Here is an 8,383-nt window from a genome sequence, read left to right on the forward strand (position 1 = left end):
TCTCTCTCTCTCTCTCTCTCTCTCTCTCTCTCTCTCTCTCTCTCTCTGAATGCTTTTCCATGTGTCACCTACCGCCGCTCCCCCCTCCCTCCCCCGTTTCTTACCTCCTCTATTTCTTGACATTTCAGGCATTTAACCAGTGCCCTTACACTGACGCGTCGGAATTAACTTCGGCTCCTCCGCCACTGCGAAAAATGACGAGTGGGAAGAGGTCAGGAGCATCGGCGTGTCTCTGCGGCGTATATCCCCGTGTGACCGCGGAGGGTGAGTTTTGAGGGAAAAGGGGCAGAAGAAGAGGTCTACATTTGAAGAGGTCACGAAAAACATGAGGAGGAGGAGACAGGGGTGCATGCGAAGTCGATTTAAGGTGAGATGTTCAAAGGAGAGGGACAGAGATTTAGCTTTAGGGGGTGAGAATTGAGGAAAAGGGCGACTTGCTTGGTGTAAAGTTTGACCAAAAACTCAAATCTTATTTGTTTTCTAAAATGGGGGAGATGCCGTTTTTGCTAAACAGCAGCCACTGTTGCCACAAGTGGAAATTACGGTCCAATCGTTTCTGAATATCGCCTCAATTTGCTTGATAAGAAGATCGACACCAATCTAATGTCTCTCAGACTTTATGCTAAGCTAATCGGGAGCTGGCTGTAGCTTCGCGGAGCAGCTCCCGGTGCATTGTCAAACTGTTCCTCTCAAAGACGACATCGATAGGCCAAACCGTAGTGTCACAGCCCCGCGGGTGCCGTAAAGCCAGCTCGGTGTAGTCATTTAAACGTCAATATCTGCTATCATTAGCCCCTTTAATCTACTGGTCATACCAGACTAAGTAAGGCTGCAGCAGCAAAACGCCTGAGTGTATTGAATTGAGCAATGGTGCGTTTTATTGCTTACGAAGTCAACTTTATATATTTCCAATAGGAGGATTGTGTTATTTCATCCAACAAACGTAATGTAGTGTAAAGGTAAGCTCCCTTTCTGCTCCTGCTGTTCTGGATGGATGCACCTTTAAAATGACTGCCACCTTCATGCTTCATTCTTCCCTCCCCCTTCATTCCTCAATACCGCGTCCCCTCCTGCTTTCTCACCTTCCTCTTCTCCTTGATCCCTCGTCCCATCTCTCCCCCTCCCTCCCCCCCATACTGCTGTCATTCTGTTCCTCGCCCGGGGGTAACGTAGACGCAGGAAGTCGGTAGATAAGCCAGGATTTGAGCTCCAGATTATCTGCCTGCCCGTCTCCCTCGCTCTGACTTCTCCCTTCCAACCACGAGGGTCAGATTGGCCTGCATCCTATTTTTAGGCTGTGACCAAAAGACAAAATCCTTCTCCCTTTTCCTGGATTTCCTCACCCGGGAGGCATTGCGCGTCGTTTTCGCCACCTGTGAGCGCAAACCTCTTCACTTGAAAAGGGCAAATTAAAAAGTGCAAATTTGCCCACGGTCCCAAAGCACATTCACTGCAATGACAAAGAGACCTAATTAATTAGCAGTTTATTTGAAAGTGATCTCAGGTGCCCTGAATCCCCCCCCCCCGGTAGATCCGCCGCTTTACCGTCTCCCGCGGAGGATAAATGAGATTCACCAGTTTCCACGACCTAATGCTCTTTTACCACATTCGGGTTTCGGTAGTGGCCGACCTTCGCGAGGCAGAGTCAAGCCCCCGCATTATTATCTTCAGTCCGTGCAGTTATGCTTTTCCGGGGAATAATAATATTATAATAGCCGAAGCTGCCGAGAAAATCCGTCTTGAACGCCGCGGGTGACAGGAGATCCCCGGGGCAGTTTGTGCTTGACGTTGACGGTTGCTGAATTTTCATGGAGACGAGTGTGGAGGAAAGAGTGAAAATCACTCCTGCTCCTCTAACCTCCCTGAGTAAATGACTATGTCACGGGTGAAGGAAAACGCTTAAAAAACGATATGAAGTCAAGTTTCGATCGAGTCTATACCGGTCGGTGTGGACATCAACCTCATTCAGTTCTTTACCTGTGCGTCCCTGTTGTTGTTGCTGCCGTGTCCGTCTCGGCCGCTCTGGCTCTGGTCGGCGATCTCAGAGTTGGAGGCGTTGTCCTTCGGGGGCGGGGGCGCGTCGGCGGCTTCGGAAACCTTCATTGTTTCAGTGTCGGCTGTGTCGGACATTCTCATTGCAAAGTCTTACTGGGAGAGGCTGGCGAATGCGGAGAACCTGAAAGAGACGGGAGGAATGTCCGCGAGGGACGTTTTCTTTGAGGAATTACAAGAAGATGACAAAACGTTTAGATTGGTTGCATGTTAGGGGAAGCTGCGCTCCAAAATGGACAATTGGAGAGACCAAATATTATTTTGAGACAGTCAAGTAGTTTTTAATTGGAGATTAGCTTGTAGCCGATATTTTAATGAATACGTCGGTACAGATGAACATAGCTTGCCCACCAGAGAGCAAAGTCAAAGTCATTCTAGAAGTATTCCACACTGTACATACATCGGTCATGATTCATTGAAAAAAATAATTTTAAAGATCTTAAATAAGTTAAGTGTGCGTGTAATAATAATAATAAAAGATTTGATATGGGTCAGTGTTTATTCCGTTAACGAAAACTATTAACATGTTCGTCAACGACCTTTTTTTCCATGTCATTGACTAAAACTAGACAAAAAGAGTTACTTTTCTTTGACTAAGATGAGGCTTGAATGCATATACCAACACAATAATACACCTTTTCACTAGTTGTAGTATTTTATTTTTACACAAATAACTAAATTGCTTTGTACATTCAGAAATATACATAAACACTATAACACTGAGAATCCTGGGTGTGTCCAACGGCTGTGGAATCCTCCAGTCACTGTCCTCACCCTTCTTTTCTACATGGTGTAAAAGAAACAGTTCGTAAGCAACTTCAAACTATCTGTGGATACTGTACAGTAGGAAGCAACACCATAATCATTACATACAATAACACAGGCCTACATTAAAGGTATAGTGTATATATGAGGTATTACAATGACATTAAGGTCTAGAAAAGTAAAAATAGACGATAAACTTGACATGAAATAAGCTATTCTTCCATAAAGTAATAAATCAAACTTACTTGTTCAAGGTGCATCATTAAATCAGGCCCACAGCAAAGCACCTGCTCTTCATCTGCGGCGCGCTCCGTATCATTTTTCTCACGGGTTTTATTTGGAAAGAGCAAGCCACAACACTGCAGCGGTAATAGCGGGAATGACTTGCAGCACACGTGTGCAGGCGGCAATTTCCCACGGAGCCGCCCGACTAATGATTTCATAGCGGCCATTTAGAGTTGTCGTGGCGGTGGAAACACAGGTGCGACTAACGATCTTCACTGACGGGGAAACTCGATGTGCGCCGAGAGGAAGGTCTATGAAGTCGCCCGGCAGGCTAGGGAGGAGGAGGAGAGGGGCGGTTTGTGTCATCCACACAGCCTGTGATCATCAGTCACTCCTTTCTGTCAGTCTCACAGCTCTGCAGCTGCTCAGACAATGGACGCGATTGGACAAGACACAGCAGGGGGGGCACAGTTACTGTCCAGTGAGACAGCTTTGGGTTGCAGCGTCGGGTCTCCATTCAAAATAAACCTTTGACATCGATGTTTGGAAGTATCGGAAGGAGGCGGGGAGGGTCAAGAGCTGCACCCAACCGCCTTCAAGCGGTTTATTTTGGAGCACCAACAATTGGAAAATGAAGTTTGAAATTTGTTCATTGGAAGTGCGAAAGCTCAGAAATATCGACCATGTAGCGTTTTGGCGTTGTGTGAGAAAATATTCATGACAAAAACAGTTAAAAAAAACAACATATTGACGTGTGAATAAAAATTTGTTTTTTTTTAAAACGCCCCCAATGTGTAAAGGCCTTAAAAGACGGAAACACTCCTACTAAACCATATTAAAAGGTTTGATTTAGTATTAAACTAAATTTGGTAACAAAATCCTTTAATATTAAGCTTTCACAGCAAAAATGTGGAAGAGCCTAAATCATTTTTAACTATACAAAAGGTATATTTTAAAAGTGTGTTTTCATTAGCTTGAAGTCGCAAAGGCAACGTTTCCAATTGAATTTTTGGGTGCAGTAGTCCAAAGAACGTGAATTACCAGCACACAGTATGTAAAGGCGGGAGGACCCAAAGGTGAATGGGTCCACTTTCTGATTTTACCGAAGAAGAAGAGCAGCTCAAGCATGCACATTGCACTCTTGACTACGGATGATTTAATGACTCGGGTTCAAACATTGAGAAGTTAATTCTGGGGCGAGTTAAAAATAAAAAAAAAGAAAATAAAAAAAAAGAAAATAACATTAACATTAGCGGCTTTGCACCTATGGCCCGCTGCGTGAAACAATTGTGCAATGCCATGGCCTCCGTGCGTTGAAGTCGTGGTGCGAGCACATCCTGCTGATGTGCCCTCATTATGCAGTCGGGCCCCCACGTAGCGAAAACACACGCACAGACACGCGGAGGGAGGGGCTGACATCTGCTACATGAGAGCTATGATTAATAGGTTAATTAGAAACGGGCTCGTCGGAATTCACATCAAACCTGGAAACGCACATGACAGCGCCTGCTCTGTGCTCAACCGGTGCGTTTCTTGCCCCTCACCAATTTAGCGGGGGCCTCGACTCGCTTTTGCCCGGCAGTGATCGGAGGCCATTTTCCCCCACATGTGATCTGCGAGCGGCAAATCGGGGCCGGCCGAGACGCGATAGTTTACCTCCGTCCCAAAAGGGGCTGAGACGGCGAGCATTCCAGATTTCCCTCTACGTGGGAGTAATTGACTTGTGGGCCGCTCTCCGCCGCTCTTCCGCCGTGCGAATGCGCCGCTAACCCAATGCCGCGAGAGGCTAAGAGGTTAGCCGAAATGCAGCTGGGCACCGGGAGAGTCAGATGTTGAATCTCAATGACCTGTCAGAGGGTTTGACAAAAAGCAACGCCGGCTGCTGCTGCTTTACATTATTTTTACATTCGGAGAGGAAAAACAGCTTAATACTCCAGAGTGCCGCGCGCTGCCTTTGAATATTTAGTGTCTGGCGCTGACATTTTGATGAGTGGAGTCTCTCGAGTGAAGATTTGCAATTTTGGGACAGATATACAGATATATATTTATATTTCTTTTCTTTCCAAGAGCCGGGCCTTGTGACGGATCGCCGTTTTCTCCGTCGCCGAATCATTCATTCTTCCGACGCACATTATTTCATCACGGGACCGGAGCGTCGGACTAAATTTGGCTCCAGACTTTGATGCATTCCGACTTCGCCGTCTCGTCCCTCGCGGCGGAGGTAATTGCGCCGCGTGCCTGTTCAGAATCCCTGATGTTTTTGGCTGCATGAGTAATCTAGATCATCATTTGATCCTCAGCGTTGCATTAAGGGAACGGCTGGGAATTTAAAAAAGGAGCCGTAAATTGGTCTCTTATGAGGGAGACGGAAAACGGACATCACCACATTTTTCTTATATATATATCTCTCTCCCTTAATATTGTGATGTCATACCGTGGAATATATCATGTAATGATAGCTATTTGCTTTCATGATGCGATAATGCGAACACAAACCATTAGTTTGAAGATACACAAACCATTACTGTAAACTAGTTTGAAATTTAACGCTTGGCTGCCATTAACATTAGACAAAGTTTTCTCCATTTACAGCACATTTATTTGAGAAACACTTTATCACTGTGCTTCTAGCGGAGTCCTCGGCATTACTATGCTGGTCTTAAGGCTGAAAACGTTTGTTTGGGTATTGGTTATTTTTGATCAAACTATTTTATTGATAACATTGTACTACTGGTGGGGAAAAGGGCTCTATGTGCTTTTGGGGAATAAGATCAGGTGAGAAATTAATGGGGTAGGTTTAAAGGAAATGAGCGTCTCACTGCCTATTCTTGACAAACAGAAGTAAAGAGGGTGACGTACTTGTTGCGTAGCCAGTGGTGGTCGCGGCGAAGGAGGATGCTGCTGGTGAGGTCGATGAGGCTGAGCCTGCCGGTGCCATTTGAGACTTCTCTGCCCATGTCTGCTTCAGCTGCTCTGAACGGCAACCGGGGCCTCCGACGCCCTCATGACCCCTGCTGACCTGCGGGCGAGAGAGGCACGGGGGGTTAGCCGGGTCGGAGAGGTCAGGGGGGCGCACCGACCCTCGGGGTCGAGCAGACTGACAGCGGGGGCTCTGGACGTCAGCAACTCTTTGAGATATCTGTGCGTCGGAGCAAAAATAAAAAGTTGGGAGTGTGTATTTCTGGGACTGTGCGTGCCTGTGCGCCATGAATAATTGATGAGCGCAGAGATGGGAGTGCGGCTGAGGCAACGGGAGGAGGCACCCCCCCGCCAGCCTCGTAAAAAAAAGAAAAAAACCTTGAGCATTAGGAATTCAGGGAGCGGCGGGGGGCATTTCTCAGCTCAAAAATCCTCTGCCATTTGGTGGCACATAAATCGCCCGGCGAACAAGATCTTATTTTCTAGCAAATTCCCCTCCAGCTGAACTGCAGTGCTTTCTTTGGGTGGCATCTCTAAATGTGTTGTTTTGTTTGACCAGCAGTCCAAACCCCAAACTGCTTTAGTGTAGCGAGGCAACGATCTGACTGTTCAGGTCCCGAAGCCGATATTTGGGTATCGGGTCGATACCGAGTACCGACCCGATAACGGTGTTTGATTAACAAGCTGTAGGCCTCATTGTGTGGAAGTGACACCGATCATTCTTTCATAAGGCTCCACTTAAACATTGTAACGAAACATCGATACAAATTTACTGAATTGTTATTTATCCTTAAACAAATAAAGTCGCGAACCAACAACTTCAAAATGAGCAGGAGTTCAAATCACAGTATATAACGTATAAACATAAAATGGAGTCGCATAGATCGGCCCCATTTTACCGATATGCGATCCAGCCGTGCGAGTCAGTATCGGCCTGATATCAATATCGGTGCATCCGTAGTTTACACTGGAACACTCTCCCTCCTCCCGTAAAATCTCCGGCTCTGTGTTGGGAGCAGCAGCCGGGGGCCTTGGCAGCGACGTGGCGCCATTTGGTGCTTTTAGCGGCCCTGACCAACCACGATCACCACGAGTGACCTAAACAGGACCGCTTAATGTTGAGTTCTCCGACTGCCGTTTGGCATTTCAGCAAATTTTGTGAGGGGGAAAAACGTCCTCTTCAGGCTGTCGCATCTCTCCCTGGCGCTGGCAGACGGACGAGTGCGAGGCCCGAGGCATGACTCATCCATCAATGTTGATGTCATTTCTATAATTACTTACATCTGGAGAGTACACAACGTAGGACACGCAGTTTGTGGGCGGTAATTTAGCACCGCGCGTTGGCGCTCTCTAGACAGCTTCCATCTTTTTCCCCCTCTTATCGTTACCCTCCTGCTTCCCTCCTCTGGCGTGACCGCGGGACCGTCGTCTCGCTGCTGTGGCTCTGGATTTGCGAAAGCGGTGCCAAATTCGAGCCGCCGCGAATAAAAGCGCCGGCTAAATGTCTGAAAAAAAATAGGGGGGGCAGCTCTGTGATCCGGTGCTGGTCCTGCAGCTATAAACGCACGCAGAGTGAAAAAGTTGTTCCGACAGCGTGAGTCCGGCCGTCGGCACTCCAGGTTTTATGACCGGAGCTGCTGAGCGGGCTTCGGGACTTCACACTGAGCCTCTGTGTGTGTGTGTGTGTGCAGGAGACTTGTCTTGCAAATGCTAATGGCTATGCACTGCAAAAAAAAAAAGTTTTGACAGATGCAGGGAAGCGTCTACATTTGATTGGTACTCAGCAGCTTAAAAACACACCTTAGGACGCGCGCACACTCACACACACATGCACAGTCTCACACACACGCTCAGCATGTGAACCGGTGCGTCTTCCAGCACTGTGCTGTGGCTGAACAGGGAGTGGTTCATTGGTATTGTGGTCGCTGCAGAGCGCAGCAACCTTAAAAGAGGCTCCCTGGGGCGTCTTTCAGAGTTTCACCGCCCCTTAACGCCATCTTTTATCGCTGTGCAACCTCTCTCTCACACACACTGATGCATCACACCTGCACGCAATACCAGCACAAACACATGAATGTGTCAAAACCCAGAGATGCTCAATTAGACAGGGACCAATGCAGGATACATAGAAATAAATGTTGCACAAATCAAAAGGAAGACAATAAAAAAAACAACGTACAGTCTCCGCTGCGTGCACAGTCTTGATGGAAATCAAATCTCAAAAAACAAAACACACAAAGGGGTCATGAGGGTGGCCAACAACTGAGCCGAGTTAATCATACACCGGGCTCTTAACGCTCGATGGCGAGCTAATGAGAAATTTTTCAATCACGGCGAAGCCCACTGGTGATGGCAAGCACACTCCAACACACTTATTTCTCTCTCTCTCTCTCTCTCTCTCTCTCTCTCTCTCTCTCTCTCT

At 47.3% G+C, this 8,383-nt stretch overlaps 1 long non-coding RNA gene across 2 annotated transcripts in view; it reads right to left on the bottom strand.

Moving 5' to 3' along the window:
* Positions 1 to 165: 165 nt before the first annotated feature.
* LOC116386120 (uncharacterized) overlaps positions 166 to 8,383 on the bottom strand; it is a 13,401-nt gene continuing 5,183 nt past the window's right edge. For both annotated transcript variants that reach the window (XR_004212943.1, XR_004212942.1), the window contains exons 2-3: positions 5,902 to 6,061; positions 166 to 2,176 (exon numbers count right to left, since the gene is read on the bottom strand). This is a non-coding gene — a long non-coding RNA (uncharacterized LOC116386120). The remainder of the gene's footprint in view (positions 2,177 to 5,901; positions 6,062 to 8,383) is intronic.

The sequence above is a fragment of the Anarrhichthys ocellatus genome, unplaced genomic scaffold (assembly GCF_004355925.1).
Source record: "Anarrhichthys ocellatus isolate YVR2014 unplaced genomic scaffold, GSC_Weel_1.0 scaffold12, whole genome shotgun sequence".
In the NCBI taxonomy this organism is placed as follows: Eukaryota; Metazoa; Chordata; class Actinopteri; order Perciformes; family Anarhichadidae; genus Anarrhichthys; species Anarrhichthys ocellatus.